The following is a 20,290-nucleotide window of genomic DNA, read 5'->3' on the forward strand; positions in this document are numbered from 1 at the left end:
TTACATTAGAATGATAACACTCATGGCATTAATTAAAAAATCCCCAAGGTTGTAAATATATTTCCTGTCATCTGGCGTTATGTAATACCAAGGGATGGAACATTTGATATTCAGGAGGGGGTAGGGTCTAGAAGATTGATGATGTAGCATTACTTTTTTACCAGATCCCTAGTGCATTATTTGCCCACTCCCACCTTTTCTTTTCATCAAGCCTCTGTTTTTTGTTGTTGACATTTGCTCCCATTGCTATAGAAGTTGATATGCATGTTCCTAAAGATGACTTCCAGTACCTAAGTTGGAGACTTATTTGCTTTTGTCATTCTTGTTTTTCCTGGTTTAAATATCTCTCGAATGGACCAATTCAAACCGAATGTGAGCACATAGTGTCCTTGACGGTATTTTTATGAACTTGCCGAACTCTGTTGTTTTCCTATTTTCATGGACATCAAAGATATTATGTATTTCCCTGTTTCCTGGGGTCAGGTCAGAGAAAACAAGCCTTATTTTGGTTTCATTTAGCATGTCGATGGAATAAAGTGATCAAGGTGTCTTTCCTACAGTGGGCGCATTACAATTCTGTGCTTTCACATAATAACTTCATCAACAGTATTTTGACATGTCAATTGCATGAATCTTACGTGTACCGGTACTTGCCGAGTCAGTCATCTGCTAAAATCAAGATGATATGTTGTTGGCTTGATGAATGATTCCCAGAATGCACTGCTCAATATCAAAGATGTGGTGAACCATTTTGTTGTCTCTTATCTCCATAGTGTCTCTGTACTGTTCTGTAATTGTCAAAACGTGAAAAATCTTAGTACTAAATCATTTCCTCTGTGCAAAACTTGAAAGGAATAATTATATTATCAGTTCAAAATATGGAATGTAGACATAACTAGATGTCAAAGATACATTGGATTAATTTATTATAAATGGGATAATAACCTAGCTATCTCAGGTGATGTTTGCTGTGAAATCTTGGTATTGGTAGCAATGACATTGTAAATTGTGAATACAACTCCAGAAGCTCTGTCATGTATCTGATAAAATTTACTGGTACCGGTACATGCAGTAAAATGAGTAGACAATTAAGACGTAGGATGGGAAAAAGGTTTGTTTCTGTCTTGCTTTTTGAGATACATTGCCTGCATACAGCGAGTTTTTCCATTCCTACCATTTCTACGTCAGACGATGTATGCTCTGATTCACTTAAACTTCTTGACTTCCTGGTCACATGATGAGACTATATATGATTGCCAGGGCTGTGTTCTACCTCCATTTAGTACATTAAGGATAAAGTTTTCACCACCTTCACTGTTGTTTGCAGTGTGTCTAAGTGTATTCAATTCCTTTCCCTTTCTTTGATCCCACATCTTGGCGAAAGTGACAGAGTGTTTGTGTATATTAACCTTCCTCTCATGCCCCTAATGACCAAGATTCACCCAGACCTGAAACAAAAAGCTGGAATCACTGACCAAATGCCACATCCTCTCTTCCAACCTTAGGGAGCGTTCAGTTATAGCCAGGAGTGGGCTACCAAAATATAACTGTTCGTACTGCAAGATTTATAAAACGTGCAAACCAAGGTTGCTTTTTCTTCGTTTTTTGATTTCGATTTTTTGGAACTAGGTGTTGGTGTAAATTTTTTCCAAAGAACAATCAGAGACTTTTTGAGTAATAGCTTCAAAGGAATAAAAGAATAAACGCTTTGCTAGACTAGCCCTGTGATGATATCGATCACACTTGCACAAAGTCATAGCTCATTGGCCATGTGTGTGTGTGCTTCTGAACCACAGTGTTTCATCGGCTCACCCGCCTTGTGAGTGTGATTGCAGTAAATAGTTCCAGTAACAGTTGCCCTGCGTACAGGTCTGTGTGTTCGTGGCATTTATACGGCCTCCACCACAGGGGGACGTATAACGCCAGGAACACACAGACCTGTACACAGGACTACAGTAATAGTCACTCTGGGGTAAGCCCTAATTCACGTGCTGCATCCCGCGTGCCACGAGCCACGATCCGCGTGCCGCAATCCAAAGTTCACGATGCACAATTAGCACGTTAAGCTAGAAATAAGTGCATTTTCACTCTAATTCACTTTATCGATTCATTTTCACTGTTAAATCACATTTAATAGACGCCTTGTATGTGCATGAAGTGGTGACCTGCGATATGTGTGTTCACGAATTCAACATGTGCTGGCCGGTAAGGGACTGGAAAAAAAATTATACGGAGGGAGGGCGAATTTTTCAAAATGATGCTGAGAAAAGTGACCCTCACCAATTATTATGCCATCCCTGTACGTGCTATATAGTCAACATCAATAATATTTTATTTGACAAATATTTACTAATTCATAATGTGATGCCTAATCCCACCAAATATGAAGGCTGTTGCACAAATGTACTGGCAAATACGTTAATTTCATGTCAAAGGTCATCCTGGTTACTTGATATTTTTGCTGTACACTTTCCTCCCATGATGGCCGTCCAGCAAAAATCAGACCTATAGCCATATTGGCTGGGTCAAATGTCATCCTGGTCGCTATATTTTAGCTGAAATCTTTAATGAACATTATCATCTCTGTTCACTAAACTTCAGACCTCCACCTCTGTTGGCTAGCCTCTAATTTATAGATGTGCATAATTAGTGCAAAAAGTACTGGTCTGATAGCTTTAAAATTTGGTGTACAGGTTTCTACAGACTAGCTAGGTAATATATATTGAATTTCTGATGAAATCTGTAATTTTGTATTTTGGGGGCAATTTTTGCCATTTTTGGTCAAAACATGGGTATTTCCAAAACTAATCTGATAGCTTTGAAATTTGGTATACAGGTTTCTATAGATGAAGTAAATGATATGTATTGAAATAATGATGAAATCTGCAATTTTGAATTTTTGGGGCAATTTTTCCCATTTTTGGTCAAAAAATGTGTTTCTCAAAAAGTACTAGTCGAACAGCTTTGAAATTTGGAATACAGATTTCTACGGGGGGGGGGGGGGGGGGGGGTTGCAGGTCAAAGGTAAAAAATTCTCAAAAATAATATTGTAAAACTCTTCTTGATATTATCATGGCTTAAGACCTAGATATTTGAAATATAGCAACCTTACCATATGTTCTACAAAAATAATAAACAGAATTTTGATTGATCAATTTTTAATGTTACCATTTTACGGGAAGTGTGATTTTGAAAAATACTGGCCCTCCTTCCCTCCCTATAATTTCTCTCGAGTCCCTTTCTGCATATGCCCCTTGATGTAGAATTCGTAAACACACAGTCCCTAGTCACCAGTTCATGCATTTAGAAGGCGGCGTTGAAACCCGAATGTTGATTTATCCATGAAAATGAATCAATGAATTAAATTGGAGTGAAAATGCACCTATTTCCTAGCTTAACATGCTAATCGTGCATGTTAAGCTTTGGCTTAAGCTTTGGCTCGCGGCTAGCTGCAGTACAGTACCGTAGCACGAGGTTTGCCTGGGTATTTGGGTCGGACGGCAATACCCAGGCAAAACCTCGAGCTACTGTACTGCAGCTAGCTCGCGGTACGTGAGTTAGGCTTACCCGTAACTCTGTAACAGCTAGTAACTTATACTTACCAGTAAGGATGTGCATGCAGCAATAACAGTACGTTCACTTGTGTGTAAGGTGATGATTGCAATTTGCAGTGAACGTCGACCTGCCGAGAGTTTACATAATCATTATTATGGTAGACATAGTGGAACTTCCGGTTTAGGGTCAAAACTGTTGACCCATAGGTCACAGGTCACTTATTTCGCGCCCTTGAAAGGTTAAGCATGATTAGCTTTTGTCACTTAAAACACACTGAAAATATTATTATTATTTTTCCTCTCCATATGTGATGCATTAAGTTTTGTCTTTTATAAAGTTTGGCAAAGAGAGACAAAGGAAATACGTACTGTGTGATGTGGTGGCGCTAGAGTAAAGAAACTTGTCCCTGAAGGTACCACTTATGGAGTTCGCGCGCATGAGGAGACTGTCATGTGGGAAAATTTTGACAGGTCACGTATATGCACTTCCGCATTGCGACGAACGCCCTCTGTATGCTCTCTGTACTATAAACGTATTGTTTATAATCAAACCGGCGGGTGGCAATATATAGGAAATCATGGAAATCAGGCTATGTGAAATGTATATTTTGTTTGGAAACGAGCATTTAAACCACATGCGCTCCTTAGCTGGGTAGTCTGCTAAGTAGATCGATTATCGGATCGATCTATTGTAGATCCCGCGGTTGATATGCCCGACACTTAGGTTGCAGCGGCGGGCTTATCGACTACGGGATCAATAGATCGATCCGAAAATCGATCTACTTAGCAGACTACCAAGCTAAGGAGCGCCTGTGATTTAAACGTAGGGTTTGTGCGAGGTCGTCGGCGATTGAAATACGCAGTTATAGAGTGTCGAGGAGTTCAATTTTTCGAGAGAGGGCCGCGGTAACGCCGGTTAGCCAGATCATGGTCGACAAAACAAACTGATGCAAAAATATTTTATATTGCGTTGTCCGAGCCCCCTTTTACTGCAAAATGTTACCATAGAAATGCGTGTGTTTCTCATATATATATATATATATATATATATATATACAATATATGTATATATATATAACACAAATCACTTCAAGTACAAAGTAATTATATTTGTTACTTAAGTTTCATGCATACTTAATGCCATTAAGTTTATCTGATATCATTACTTTGTACTTGAAGTAATTTGTGTTATAATTTATAATGCTCTGCTTCAACATTGAGCACTGTGATTTCTAAAGAGTATGTATGTATGTATGTATGTATGTATGTATGTATGTATGTATGTGTATGTGTTTATGTGTATATATGTGTGTTTAAAGTTGTGACCAAAGTTTTCTATGGTAGTCGTTCTAAAAGGCCGCTGCATAATGATGAAAATCGTGTATTGTAGGCCTGATTGTTGATGACCCAACCAATCGCTTGTATATGAAGAACCTTTTTAATGTGGCCGATATCTGTCTTTTACAGAGAGCTGGCTAGGCTCTTTCGTCATCATATTATTCAACTTGTAACTCAATTTGTAATGCGTTGACCAAGGCAAGTATTCAATTCAAGAAAACCAAAAGCACTATCATTCAGTACCGGGTTGGAATGATGTTGTCAAAGAAGCATAAACTGCAGCTTGTACAATGTTTCATCCAGGATGGCATCATCAGGGGGATTCCCCCTTTACCAGAACATTTACAGGGGTGATTTCACCAGTTCATATGTTCTACTTGTATCTCTAAGGTGTAACTAGCATTTCATGGAGAGGGCCTCGCTCCCCTGACAAATGCTAACATGTCAACAGAGGGGGAATCCCTCTATCTGGATGAAACACTGCACGCCTTGCTTTACACTACATGGAGATCAGCTGGTAAATCAGGATTGGCCAGATTGTACAGCAAATGCGTAGTATATCTTTTACCCCTTCATCAGGAGTTAAAAGTCTGAGAAAGTTAGTATGTGGTCTTGTCCGTAAACTGTAATATACTGACAAAAGTTGTGCCTATTTTGTTACATCTATGTCTCATTGATGGACATCAACCATATTTGTTTCACATTCTCATTTTATCTTTAACAAGGAATCATCCTCCATACTATTCGCTATTTATTTGATAATTTTACTTGTGTGTTACAGAAACCGACAGTTGGCAGTTCGATAGCTGATACACAAATATACTATTAATAGAATACTGATGGTAGTGATTTATCAATTGGTCAAATCACCCGAAAATGAATTACAGAATGTGAAAGAAGTCATAATCCTTTACGTATGATATCATGATTTATGTATGATTGACAAATAACACTGGAATTATGACAACACACAATATGATACCTTTCATAGATTTTATTATTTTGAATAATGTAACAATACTCTATATATTTTTCACTTATACAAAATTGTAAGTTAAAAAGTTAACATGGAACAAGCAGTGATAAAAAAGTTAATTTCCACCTAATCAAAGCGAAATAAAATGTAAAGAGTTTCCATGCTGTCAATGGCAATTTAAAAGAACACTTTCAGAATGCAACATACCACTTCACAATATATCACTTCTGATGCTCATGTCTGTTGAAATTGTATGCGAATAATCAATTATCGATGACTTTCAGGACAAAATTACTATTTCAATGAACTTTATGGGAAGCTTCAACATTAAAATATTGTTTAGGACTTTCCATGAGTGTTATGGACCCTGCATAGTATAATGTATTCTATTTGTCAAAATTGTGTGGCTGTATTCTTATAAAGTCTTACAAATATCCTACATTAAAAAAGGCTGGTATTTGCTGGTACTGATTGACTACTGCATGGTAAATTTGCATTCACTTGTAACATGATGTGCTTAAACTTCAATCACATGAATTTTGTTCAGTTCATAAATAGTTTAGCTTCCTGTTCTGAGACTCATACACTCAATCTTACTAATATTGATGGTTACAATAATAGTTACAATAAATCAAATCGTTAATTCAGAGAAAATGATTTTTTGAGCAAAAAAGCAAAAAATTACCCCAAAAATACAAATATAAAAATTTTACCACAATTTGAACATATCTTACAGAGGCGAACCCCGGGATCACGCGTACCAAGTTTAAAAGCAATTTGACGAACACTTCTTGAGAAGATTTTGACCCAAAAAAGGGAAAATTTATCACAAAGACAATTTTCAAAACTTTAACCACAAGTTGAACAAATGTAACTAGAATTACCATAAAGAACCTCCGTACAAAGTTTCAACAAAATGTGGTATGTGGTTACAGAGTTTTAGCAATTTGCTTGAGTTTCCCTTTTTAATCATTTACAGCCTAGATGATAATTACACCTGACATTGTTGGCAACTCCTCAATTACACAGCTTGCCTGTTTCCTGTTCTGCTAACAGTTCAGTGCAACCAATGCTCTTTCCACAAGTTTCATGAAGATCAATCACTTGTTCTCTTTAGAACTGAACTTTGTGTTTCACATTTATGTCACTTCTTGTTTCTAATCGTGTTCCCATTTTGTAAATACATATTGTAGTGTTCTAGACGTAGCTATGTCAATCATGCATTTGAAGCAGAGCAAATATGTATAAAGTACATGTGAAATACTTCATACCTAAATATTTTGAGTCAGAGTGTACTACGTCTGAGCTATTTTAAAATACTGGACCACATAGGTAATACAACATGTTCATGGCTTACCATGCAGGAGTTTTCAGGTTGTATTCATTTTGTGTAAATACAGTGATGTACAAACAGACTAGAACTACCGTCACACAAGGAGAACAATGAAACATAGGGCCAAAGTCCCTGTAGCTACTTTAGGCATGGACAGTATAGAGGACGTACATAGCATAACACCAAATTATGAAATATATACTGAGTGCAGAGGTCCCTTGGCAATACAATGTATTGTTATGACAGAAGAATGTTTCATTACAGATCCATATTTACACAGACATTCATCACTAGCACGCATAGAAAACTGTCATTTATACCTACAGTGTCTTTGCCATCCGTCTCTGACACTAGGTGGACACTTATACAGGCAGTTTGACAAAAATGCTATCAGATGAGTAACTTTTGCGAAACAAAGTTTTTGACAAAAAATGATAAAACTTGTGTCAAAATACAAAATAGAAGATTTCATCACAATGTCAATATATCACACTAGGGTGACCTATAGGAACCTGTATACCAAATATCAAAGCTATCAGACAAGCAGGTTTTTAGAAACACACTTTTTAACCAAAAATGGCAAATATTGCTCCAAAATTACAAAATTGTACATTTCATCATATTTTGAATAGATTACATGTTGATAACCTCTTTGAACCTGTATACTAAATATCAAAGCTATGACAATTACTTTTTTATGAAAAAGATTTTTGACCAAAAATGACAAAAATTGCCTTAAAAATACAAAATGCTTTTCAGCGAACTATTTCTTCATGTGGGGGAAGAGATGAAAGTCTGAGGGTGCTACTGGTCAGGAGAGTATGGTGGGTACGTAAGATGAGTTTGAAGCCGCAGTCATGCACTGTTGCCATGTCAATGACTGACTTGTGAGGTGGAGCATTGTCCGGATGGAACAAGACACCTTTTCTCAACTTTCCCTCGTCGTATTTTTGTCAGCCTCCCGTAACTCCCTCAACAGGTTAAAATAGTACTCTCCATTGATAGTTTGTCCCTTTTCTAGGTTGCCATCTGAAGAGTTGAAATATATTCAAACCAAGCTTCATTGATCTGGCATCGCTCTGTAGTTAGGCTCAAAACTTTTCACCCAACCCTCATATGTGCAAAATCTCTATTACTATACAAAGCTAATGTCTGCATCTTCCAGGCTTATGCCTTTCCTTCTTGACACAAGACAACTGCTTCTTTGCAAAGTACCTCGTCTACATAGTCAACTGCCAATCTGAGTACAAAAAAGAAAACATAGCAAGACAACTTAATATACCTGTGTAGTGTATTTACAACAATGAAAATCTGATGTTTTGACGGGGGATGGTAAGAGGTGTTAAATCTATGATAAAATGCACTATTACTTTCTCAAATCAATGTCTTTTCAAAATACTCTTACAACACATCAGCATAGTTACATCATCATTATTTCTTATTGCTCACAGAATTTTAAATTGACTGAATGTTAAAATTCCCATTATCTTGATATCTACATGATTGCTGTGAGTATTGTTACAAGAGATTCATGCACTGTTTGTGAAAGTTTTGGTATGTGGCAAGGATGATGGTCATTATGAGGTTTTATGTGGTATGAGAGAGACTCCATTCCCACGTGACAGGTGTATGACTCCGACTGGGCTAAATAGCAATACAGATAAAATTCCAATGTCATTGCTCAAACTGGTTCAGAATAGATCACACACTACAATCTTAGATTGATGAAGAACATGAATAAGTCACACCACTGTAGTGGATGGAGATGTGTTGAGAGTGTCTATTCCCACATGACAGGTGTGTGACTCCGACTGCTCAAAATGTATATGGATAGGTAAAAATTATCATGTCATATTCAAACTGCTTTTGAATAGCTCATAAAAACATAAAATGAAGGAGAACATTGATGAGTTACAACATTATAGTGTTTGGAGAAGTGTTGAGAGTCTCCATTCTACGGTGGCCCATATGTGACAGGTATAAACTTATTTACACAGACAAAACTTTAGTTTTGATGGACAAAACTTTAATTTTTGGGCACATAACTCTAATTTTTGAGGACAAAACTCTAATTTTGAAGGACACATCTCTATTTCTACGGACACAATTCTAATTTAGGCAGATAAAACGTTAATTTGGACGGACACAATTCTAATTTGGGCCGCCAGATCTCTATTATCTACGGACACAATTCTACTTTGGGCAGACAAAACTTTGATTTGGTCGGACACAATTCTAATTTGGGCCACCAGATCTTTATTTTCTACGGACACAATTCTTTTTTCAGCGGACAAAACTTTCATTTTGACGAACACATATTTAATTCTTATGGTCACAAGTCTTATTTTGTAGAGACACAACTCTAATTTTCTTGGACACAATTTTAATTTCTTGAGATACAACTTTAATTGCTCCGGGACAAATCTCATTTCCACGTAGGCAACTCCTATTTCAACAGCCTGCCCTCTAGTGTTCAATGTGACAACAAGCAACTTGCAGAGACAAAACTTTAACTTTCGAGGACAAAACTTTCTTTTCCTCACGGCGGATATTGAAGTATCCCACAATACTGTTCGTCCGCTAATGGCGCTGTGCTGCTGCGTTGGCAATGGAGACTTGTAGCGACTTTATTGCGGAGTATTGCGAAGACGACTTGATGTAGTATTTCTTTTATAGAGGATATAGGTACGACGAAATTGTGTTGTTCCTGGCAAAATATTATGACATTCATATCAGTCCAAGAACTCTCATGAGGCGATTGGCACGGTTGAATTTACGGCGACGATCTGCTCATTATGATACCATTGTTGTGAGGGACTCTATTATTCAGATACTGGATGACCCTGGCTGTGTAGAGGCTATAGAACAGTGTGGCATTCCCTTCAGTTGCGTGGCATACGTGTGCCAAGAAGTGTTGTTCAAGAAATGTTGAGGGCATTGGATCCGGAAGGCAGCGAATTACGGGGAGCGCACCGTCTTAAACAGAAGGAGTATCTTTGCCCAGGACCCATTTGTGTGTGGCACATCGATGGCTACGATAAGCTAAAGCCCTTTGGGTTCCCTGTACACGGGTATGTTGATGGATATAGCAGGAAGATTTTATGGCTGTATATAACCCGTTCTAATAACTTGCCAGACAATGTGGCCGCATACTATTTACATGCTGTGCGTGAATTTTGAGGGTGCCCCATTGAGTTGGATACTGATTTGGCTACTGAAAACAGGATAGTGGCAGTAATTCAGTGCTTCTTTCGAGATGACTCAGATGCTCACAGATATGTTGCCTCACAACGTAATCAAAGAATTGAGGCTTGGTGGTCATTTCTTCGCAGAAATCGTTCATCATGATGGATCAACCTGTTCAAAGATTTGGAAGCACAGGGTATCTTTGACAGTAGTGATAGACTGAATAAGGAATGTTTATGGTTTTGTTTTGCCGGCCTCCTTCAAGAAGACTTGGATCATGTGAAAGAACACTGGAACACACACTATATAAGACAGTCTCGAAATGAGACTGTGTGTGGTAGACCTGACTCATTGTTCTTCATTCCAGAACACCATGGTGGCACAGGCAATTTGATTCTGCCTGTTCCAGAGCAAAAAATAAACTATGCAGAAACACAAATCATTGAATCAGATGGTACAAATGAATACCAGGATTACTTCAAGTATGTGGTTCAAAGTTGTCAACTGTCAGTACCAGAAAATTGGCGGGAAGTCAAAGCCCTGTATGACAATTTACTCTTATGTGCAAGTGATGGCACATAATATGCATTAAGGAATGAATGCAGTGGAATAGTAAATTTTTGTTTTGTATTGTTAAAGCCCCATGAGCTGCAGCTCAATAAAATTTGTGAATCAACTGTCGCCAATATTCTTGTCTCAGATATTTTTCTATTAATAACATTGGCTGAAAGTATATCATAAAAATACTGTTTGTGACAAAACAGGAAAGACAACAAATAGATATCAGTATACTTGAAATTTCTCTTCATTTTCTAAAACATCAAATATTGCAATGGAAGAAACAGTATGCAGTATCTCAGTTGTATTCAGTTCCAAGTGTTCTAGTGAATGGGATCACATTTTCTTTACAAAGATTCATATAGGTAAATATTCCATTGTCTTTTACAGTATGTGTCAAAGGGGGGGGGGGGGAATATGCAAATTTCAGTACAGTGAAGAATGTTGGTTCAGTAATTCAAAACTGTTTGTCATTTTAAAATCCTTCATTCATGTTTCATGCTATATATGGTTGTCAGGAAGTCATTGGGCTTACAGGGGGAGTTTGAGTACATGTTAAAGCATACTATCCGTATTTTCTATCCTGGGTCGGTAACACTGCTGGTGGACAGAATTGTCCCCGAGGTTATCGTTCGCCCAGTTAAAGCGATGAAATTCGTTTCTTCGCTTCGATAAAGTGTGTATGTGCGATGTATGATAGTGAGCATGCGTGCGTGAGTGCTTCACGAACTCTACAACGTGTTGAAAGGTCTCAGTCAGAAAAATGTAACAACTTAGCCGGCTATTGAACCACTCTTTTTTGGGAGTGGAGATTTAGCCGACTGGTTCTGTCCCAGGCCTCTCAGCTAGGCGACTGATGCCGTATGTTGTGGGTTCGAATCCAATTGAAAACTATCCGTATATGCAAACATATTTCAGGCCCATTTATAAATTCATATAAATAGTATGTATTTAGTCACCAATACCTGCATCCATACAGCCAGAACTCTTTGTTTTGATAAGTAAACTTCAGATGCATCTAAATCTTCATCTCAAAGTCTGATCCTTACGCTGATTTGGTGTAGAGGCCACTTAATTGTTACAAAATTTGCAATGGGGTATTTTGTAGAGAGTTTTGCAATGTGAAATATCCAATAACTCTCTTGGTGTTACTTCACATGTGGTTCTTTAATGTAACTTCATTCACATGCAAGCATGTATGGACAACGTATATGCTTAGTTGCTGAATAAAAAAACATTTATTTCAAAAAACAAGCATGCAACAGTAGCCCAATCAATAGCTTTTTTATCATTTTTTCTCTATTCTTTGTGCACACACATATTTGCCATAATGCAAGATCCATTGAGTGTAAACTTGGACCTATGAGACATCTTACACACCTTGTTTGATTTCTAAGGTCTATGATCAGCAACTTTCTGTAGTGATTTCAGAATTACAATTTAAGATTAGATATGTCTCAAAATTATGTTATGAAAGTAAACACTGTCTGATAACTACTAACCCCCACCCTCAATGTACTTGGAGAAAGATATAGAACTGCCCAGGAATAGTTGATTTATTTGGCTGAAGTTTGCTCCAGAGGTGTGAAACAATTCTGGGCTCTACTTAACTGAATTTTAGAGTGCATTTGGCTCTACAATTTCATATTGAACAATGTCCTTGCCTGAGGAGACTAAAAAAGTACATCAATTATCTTACAGCGTCATTTCATTGCAAATCTTACAATGAAATGAAGCTGTAAGATGATTTTAGTACCTTTTCAACCATAAATAGATGTAACATACAGTAAGCACTAGCACCATGGTTGGCGAGGCGATCTACTGCGATGTAGACGAACAGTATTGTGGGATACTTCAATATCCGCCGTGAGGAAAAGAAAGTTTTGTCCTCGAAAGTTAAAGATTTGTCTTTGTAAGTTGCTTGTTGTCTCATTGAACACTAGAGGGAAGGCCATTGAAATAGGAGTTGCCTACGTGGAAATGAGACCTGTCCCGGAGCAATTAAAGTTGTATCTCAAGAAATTAAAATTGTGTCCAAGAAAAATAGAGTTGTGTCTGTACAATATAAGACTTGTGTCCATAAGAATTAAATATGTGTTCGTCCAAATGAAAGTTTTGTCCGCTGAAAAAAGAATTGTGTCCGTAGAAAATAAAGATCTGGTGGCCCAAATTAGAATTGTGTCTGTCCAAATCAAAGTGTTGTCTGCCCAAATTAGAATTGTGTCTGTCCAAATCAAAGTGTTGTCTGCCCAAATTAGAATTGTGTCCGTAGAAATCAGAAATGTGTCCTCCCAAATTAGAGTTTTGTCCGCAAAAATTAGAGTTATGTCCCCCAAAATTAAAGTTTTGTCCATCAAAACTAAAGTTTTGTCTGTGTAAATAAGTTTATACCTGTCACATATGGGCCACCGTACCATTCCCATGTGACAGGTGTGTGACTCCGACAGCTCCAAATGTCAATAGATAACTAAAATTCCAAAGTGATTATTGAAACTGGTTCAGAATAGCTCACAAAAACATAAATGTAGGAGATCATGAATAAGTAACAGCATTATAGTGGCTGGAGATATGTTGAGACTCTCCATTCCCACGTGACAGGTGTGTGACTCTGAATGCTCCAAATGTCAATTGATACAACAAAATTCCCATGTCAATACTTCAACCGTTTCAGAATAGGTCACCAAGAAAGAAAACGAGAAAAACATGATATGCATAAGTAATGCATAGTGGTTGGAGATATGATGTGAGTCTCTCCATTCCCACGTGACAGGTGTGTGACTCCCAAAGGTCTAAATTACAAGTGATACAAAAAAATTCCAATGTAATAAATTAAAGGGGTTCAGAATAGGTGAGGAAAACTTAAAAGATATGAGAAGATGTGTCAGACACACAATATTGTGGTTGGAGCTGTGTTGACAAACTCTCCATTCCCACGTGACAGGTGTGTGACTCCCAAAGGTCTAAATTACAAGTTAAACAACAAAATTCACATGCAATAATTAAAAAGGGTTGAGAATAGGACAGGAAACATAAAAGATATGAGAAGATGTGTCAGACACACAATATGGGGGTTGGAGCTGTGTTGAGAAACTCTCCATTCCCACGTGACAGGTGTGTGACTCCTAAAGGTCTAAATTACAAGTTAAACAATAAAATTCACATGCAATAATTAAAAAGGGTTGAGAATAGGTCAGGAAACATAAAAGATATGAGAAGATGTGTCAGACACACAATATTGTGGTTGGAGCTGTGTTGACAAACTCTCCATTCCCACGTGACAGGTGTGCGACTCCCAAAGGTCTAAATTACAAGTTAAACAACAAAATTCACATGCAATAATTAAAAAGGGTTGAGAATAGGTCAGGAAACATAAAAGATATGAGAAGATGTGTCAGACACACAATATTGTGGTTGGAGCAGTGTTGACAAACTCTCCATTCCCACGTGACAGGTGTGCGACTCCCAAAGGTCTAAATTACAAGTTAAACAACAAAATTCACATGCAATAATTAAAAAGGGTTGAGAATAGGTCAGGAAACATAAAAGATATGAGAAGATGTGTCAGACACACAATATTGTGGTTGGAGCTGTGTTGAGAAACTCTCCATTCCCACATGACAGGTGTGTGACTCCCAAAGGTCTAAATTACAAGTTAAACAACAAAATTCACATGCAATAATTAAAAAGGGTTGAGAATAGGTCAGGAAACATAAAAGATATGAGAAGATGTGTCAGACACACAATATTGTGGTTGGAGCTGTGTTGAGAAACTCTCCATTCCCACGTGACAGGTCAGTGACTCCGAAAGGTCTAAATAACAAGTGATACAACAAAATTCAAGTGCAATAATTAAAAAGGGTTTAGAATAGGTCAGGAAAACTTAAAAGATAGGAAAGATGTGTCAGACACAAAATATTGTGGTTGGAGCTGTGTTGAGAAACTCTCCATTCCCACGTGACAGGTGTGGGACTCCCAAAGGTCTAAATTACAAGTAATAAAACAAAATTAAAATGTAATAAATTAAAGGGGTTGAGAATAGGTGAGGAAAACTTAAAAGATATGAGAAGATGTGTAAGACATAAAATATTGTTGTCGGAGCTGTGTTGAGAAACTCTTCATTCCCATGTGACATGTGTGTCATGACTCTGAATGCTCTAAATGTCAATCAATACAACATAATTCCTATATTAATGCTCAAATTGTTTCAGAATAGGTCAATAAGAAAGAAAATTGAGGGAAACATAGATAAGTTACACAATTATGGTTGTTGGGGATGTGTTGACAGACTCTCAATTCCTATGTGACAGGTGTGTGACTCTGAATGCTCTAAATGCAAATCAATACAACAAGATTCCCATGTCAATGCTCAAAATGATTCAGAATATGTCACCAGGAAAGAAAATGAAGATAAACATTTATAGATAATTCCATGCTAGCGGTTGGAGATGTGTTGAGAGCCTTTTCATTCCCATGTGACAGATGTGCAACTCCAAATTTTCTAAATGTCAATGGATATCATAAAATGTCAATGTCAATGCTCAAATACAATATGTCACCAAGGAATAACATGAAGGAAAACATTGATAAGCAAAACCATTATTATGAATAGAGATATGTTGCGAGTCTCTACATTTCCACGTAAAATGAATGAGATATGGATAAGTCATAGTCATAGTGCTGCAACAGTTGTTGCGTCTCAATACTCTCATTCCCTTCTGTTACAAGTCTATCACAAATGACAAAAAAAATGATACTCACTTTGTGCTCATGCACTTTCTCTATTAACAAATGTGGTGGTTTCAATCGGGTTTGATCTCACAGCGTACGGTACCCTGTCACCTAGCGGAGAAGACTGTACAGCTGTATGCAGTATAGATATATGTACGAACAGCAATAGTTATTTGAGGGAAGCGCTTGCGCAAAAGCCTGGCCTATGACCTTTGATCTCATATTCCGTGACTAAACGTGAGCATTCCCACATGACACATTCCATTTCCCAGGTGACAGGCTCCCTGTCGTGCGCACTACCCCTATCGAAGGTACAGGTCATGTCATCAGTCTTGGGTCACTTTGCTTCACGCGTGACTTTGCTTTGAACGGCAAAGTGATCTTAGAATGGAGATTGAGATCGTCTCAGACGGCTCGACGGGACCTGGTTTACAAACGACACATGCAGCCACCGGACACCAGATGACGAACTTCCGAATTTCTTTTGATTCAAGTTTTTACTGAAATCTTGCGACATGGAAGAGAAACAACTGCCTGAACAACCCGGACCCATGGAGGTAGTAGGAGCCTATTTAAGCAGTCCCAGGTACTGTATGCAGTGCGCGTGTGTCACAGTATGGATTTGTACATCCATGGTCAGTCGCTTGTGTACACGGCGAAAGCCGCTGTGTGCATTAGAAATCCTACATTTCTAATGCACACAGCGGCCCTACACCGTGTACCGAACCACAAGCCACCGTGGTGTGTGTACATACAAGCTCTTAAAACTGTGCACTTGTGCAATGTGCCTTTTCCATGAACTGGTTACTCTGTAAACCAAAATGATTTTTTTCATGATATCTATTTATGGTGTTCAATCCATGCCAAAATTACTTTCCTTCCTATTTTACTATTCTGAATTCAGTTTTCTGTTTTCACTTGTACAACTCAACATTTCATTCTGTAGTCAATTCTACAACACGACATTCTATTTTGTATTCAATTTTACAGCTCGACTTTCTGTAAAGTAAAGTAAAGTAAGCCTTTATTGAAATCGTACCCCAGTGGGGATCTTGATCATAAAGTAAAATAAAGGTTTTGCAAAAAACAACAATGAAAGAGTTATATATATATATATATATATATATATATATATATATATATATATATATATATATATATATATATATATATATATATATATATTGTCGTATTGCCGTTAGAGCACTCTGGTGAGTCCATATTTTCAATCCTCAACAATGTGTAACCGTACACTCTGTGCCCAAGTTCAGAGGTTGCCATAAAGCCATTATGGTGATAACCGGGAGGGCACATTTATACATTTTATATATATATATATATATATATATATATATATATATATATATATATATATATATGAGGTCAACATATCAGTATCTCATTCTGCATTCTCCTTTATATTCTACTACTCAACCTGCTACTTCATCATTTCACAGTTTCATAATTCAACGTTATATTTCACTGTTCAACATTATTACTCTCCATTTTATTCTTCTAAATTCATTTTGCAATTAAAATTAACAAATTCCTGTTTTTGATTTTCTAAATGCCATGGGAAATACACTTGTCATGAAGGTTGAATCTGATGACTGCACACAAGAAGAATTCAATCTTGGACTCAGAGAATTGGGATTTTGCAGGATTTGAATTTTTCATGTTAGAATGAAGAATTTGAATTCTAGAGTGACAGCTTGTCTATCAATGTAGGGTTGATGTTTCATAGCGTTCAACTATAATGCTCAAACTCTGACCTTTAGAATTTTAACCATTATAGCTATCCTAAAAACATCCTTTGATTCTATTTATTTTTCACAATTTGAATAATTGTATTCCTACAAGTTGACAGAACTGCAAACCAGTTTGATTGTAAACATACTGTACCTGTACATAGCCATACTTTCATACACGTTGTATACCTAACTGTGAATACACAGCGGTGCTTTGGCATATTTATTGCACTTGGGTCAGGGGTCGTTGCCAACAAATAGGCTTTCTCGGTAGTTTAACATGACACTTATAGATGTTACTGATGTTAAACACATACCATTGACAAATTCTGCCCACAGTGTGAACTTTTGACTTCTAGCTGAATGCGCTGTAGATCCTCCAGGGCAAAGTTCACAACTTGAGCAGAATGCATTGATGGCTCATGGTTGAAAATATACATAATGTCATTGTCAATGTCAAGGTACCTGGTAGTAAACAAGAGTTATAAAACTTGAGTCATAGATATAGTCAGTGATAAAGATGGCATGTGTTGATTTATTCAATGTGACACGTACTGGTATTGTAAACTACAAAGAAAACCTTAGATACGGGTTGGCTTGCAACGGTTCTAGTGGTGATAAACCCGCATGCAGACCATTGCTTCATTGATACATATATGTCCAAGCAGCAGTTGAATTGTAAATTTGTATTTAGAATGGTAATACAGAAAGTAAAGAGAAATATTGGGTTGTGAAATCGAGATCAGAATAGAATGTTGAGTTGTAAAACAAATTGAATTCAGAATAGAATGCTGAGTTGTTAAATTGAATTTAGAAAACAATGATGAATTGTAAAATTGAATTCAGAAGAGTAAAATATAAAGTAATACTTTGGCATGGATTTGACACCGTAATTTATTTGTGTTCAGCAATTTTGTACCCCGGTATGTGTCACCCTGTGAACAGCAGGCAAATGCAGCAATTACTCAAGACCACACATCATTGTCATTAATTGTCACTGACAATCTGGTAAATAACTGTCAGTCCAAGTCATTCTGGGTAATTTGAGTTTTGCAGTGAACTTCAACTGATTGACTGTGGTGATTGACAGTGTACTGGTATACTACAAGATGACAATCAGGTGAAAACATGTCTACTATTACTGCTATATCCTGCCATAAACTGTGACAATTCTTTTTACAGTATCTCTTACTGCAGCAGATATTTATTCTCCTGGAACACTGGTATTACCCCAACCCTCCCCATTCATTTCAACGTGAACATTGGTGTTACGCTACAACAACCCCCTCCTCCAACATCCAGTAACATCAGAAAGCAACTGTGTTCATCCATACATTGCCCTCCCACTGCACAAGATACTGCCCTCTGTTACCCAACAAAGCATATATGGTATAAAATGAGCCATTCTCACTTTTTGGACAATAACGTTGCCAATGTAGAAATATTCACTTCGACTTGCACATTGTGTCTCCCAGCTGGCCAGGATTCTGCAAGCATGACCAGGGATACCCTGCACTTTTGGACTCCTGATTTGAACCAAGATAAAACCATTTCAAACAAAGGGGTGGCAAGTAGACTGGTGTTTTCCCTGCTTTATGGGGCCGCAGGACAGAGACTTAATGTTATGCATCATTATTTGTGAAATGTTCATTTGAAAACATAAAACAACTGGGAATAGCTTAGTAAATGTTGGCATATTTGTTCAAAATCTAAACTGACTTTTTTTGCACTGAAGGACGGCCACCAGGCAGTAAATTAGTAGCACCAAACTGTACGCTCTTAATACTTTGCTTTGTCAGCTAAGCTGTTTTGTGTTGAGTGAGAAATTCTCTTAATATTGCAAAACAAGATAAGATTTAGAAATTAAACCTGTCATGCTAGTGGGATACATATAACATGGTTATATACCAATATTCCAGCTGATCTAAAGTTCATGGTCTAGTTTACACAGTGTCCATCCATGTAATATTGTGAATACATTTATTTGCCTCCTGATGTGTAAGATTCCTGAACTTTCTTTATCAATGTAGAAATAATCTTAAAAATTTTCCTAACTCAACTCTCTACTGATAATTTCAATATGTAGAATAAGTTAGCAAGAACACTGGAGTGATTTGGTCTGTCGAATGCAAACATTCAGCAGGCACACTGAAAATCAGACATCTAGAAAAGCCAGCAGGCATACAGAGCTTTCAAAATGTTGATGGATAATATTGAACACAACAAGAAAATGTGATGTACAGTACTAATGATTGGCCTACAAAATCATGTGAATGTAGAAAACTTTCAGTTTTTCTGGTTTGATAGCTTGGAAACTTTGAGTTATTAATAAAACGTCACACTAATTACCTTTCTCACCAATATTATTTTTTGACAGGGATGGGATGATGTGAGTTTCATGGATCTGATCAGATTTCCATTCCAAGCATTGATAACTTGGCTTACAATGGAGTTATCTTATATAACTTATTACTATGTACAGCCAATCTGTACACCAATGAGTGCTCAGTGTGTTGATGACTGGCAAACATCCTATACATCTTGGTAAGTAAGATTAGTCCTATAGAATTCTACACAATTACTATGTACAGCCAATCTGTACACCAACCAGGGCTGCGTTGATGACAGGCAGACATCCTATACATCTTGGTAAGTAAGACTTAGTCCTATAAAATTCTGCACAATTACTGTGTACAGCCAATCTGTACACTGTGCACCAACCAGAGCTGCTTTGATGACTGGCAGACATATACATCTTGGTAAGTAAGACTTAGTCCTATAAAATTCAACACAATTACTATGCACAGCCGATCTGTACACCAACCAGGGCTGCTTTGATGACAGGTAGACATCTTATACATCTTGGTAA

The 20,290-nt window shown here is 37.3% G+C and overlaps 2 long non-coding RNA genes across 2 annotated transcripts in view; one reads left to right on the forward strand and one right to left on the reverse strand.

Moving 5' to 3' along the window:
• Positions 1–20,290, forward strand: part of LOC139141637 (uncharacterized) — a 67,420-nt gene that overhangs the window by 36,804 nt on the left and 10,326 nt on the right. The gene's annotated exons all lie outside the window — the stretch shown is intronic.
• Positions 5,872–15,974, reverse strand: LOC139141629 (uncharacterized). The gene is made up of 2 exons (XR_011554212.1): positions 15,704–15,974; positions 5,872–8,441 (listed from the first exon to the last, which is right to left on the reverse strand). It is a non-coding gene; the product is annotated as an uncharacterized lncRNA (long non-coding RNA).

Source organism: Ptychodera flava, chromosome 1 (assembly GCF_041260155.1).
Source record: "Ptychodera flava strain L36383 chromosome 1, AS_Pfla_20210202, whole genome shotgun sequence".
NCBI lineage: Eukaryota > Metazoa > Hemichordata > Enteropneusta > Ptychoderidae > Ptychodera > Ptychodera flava.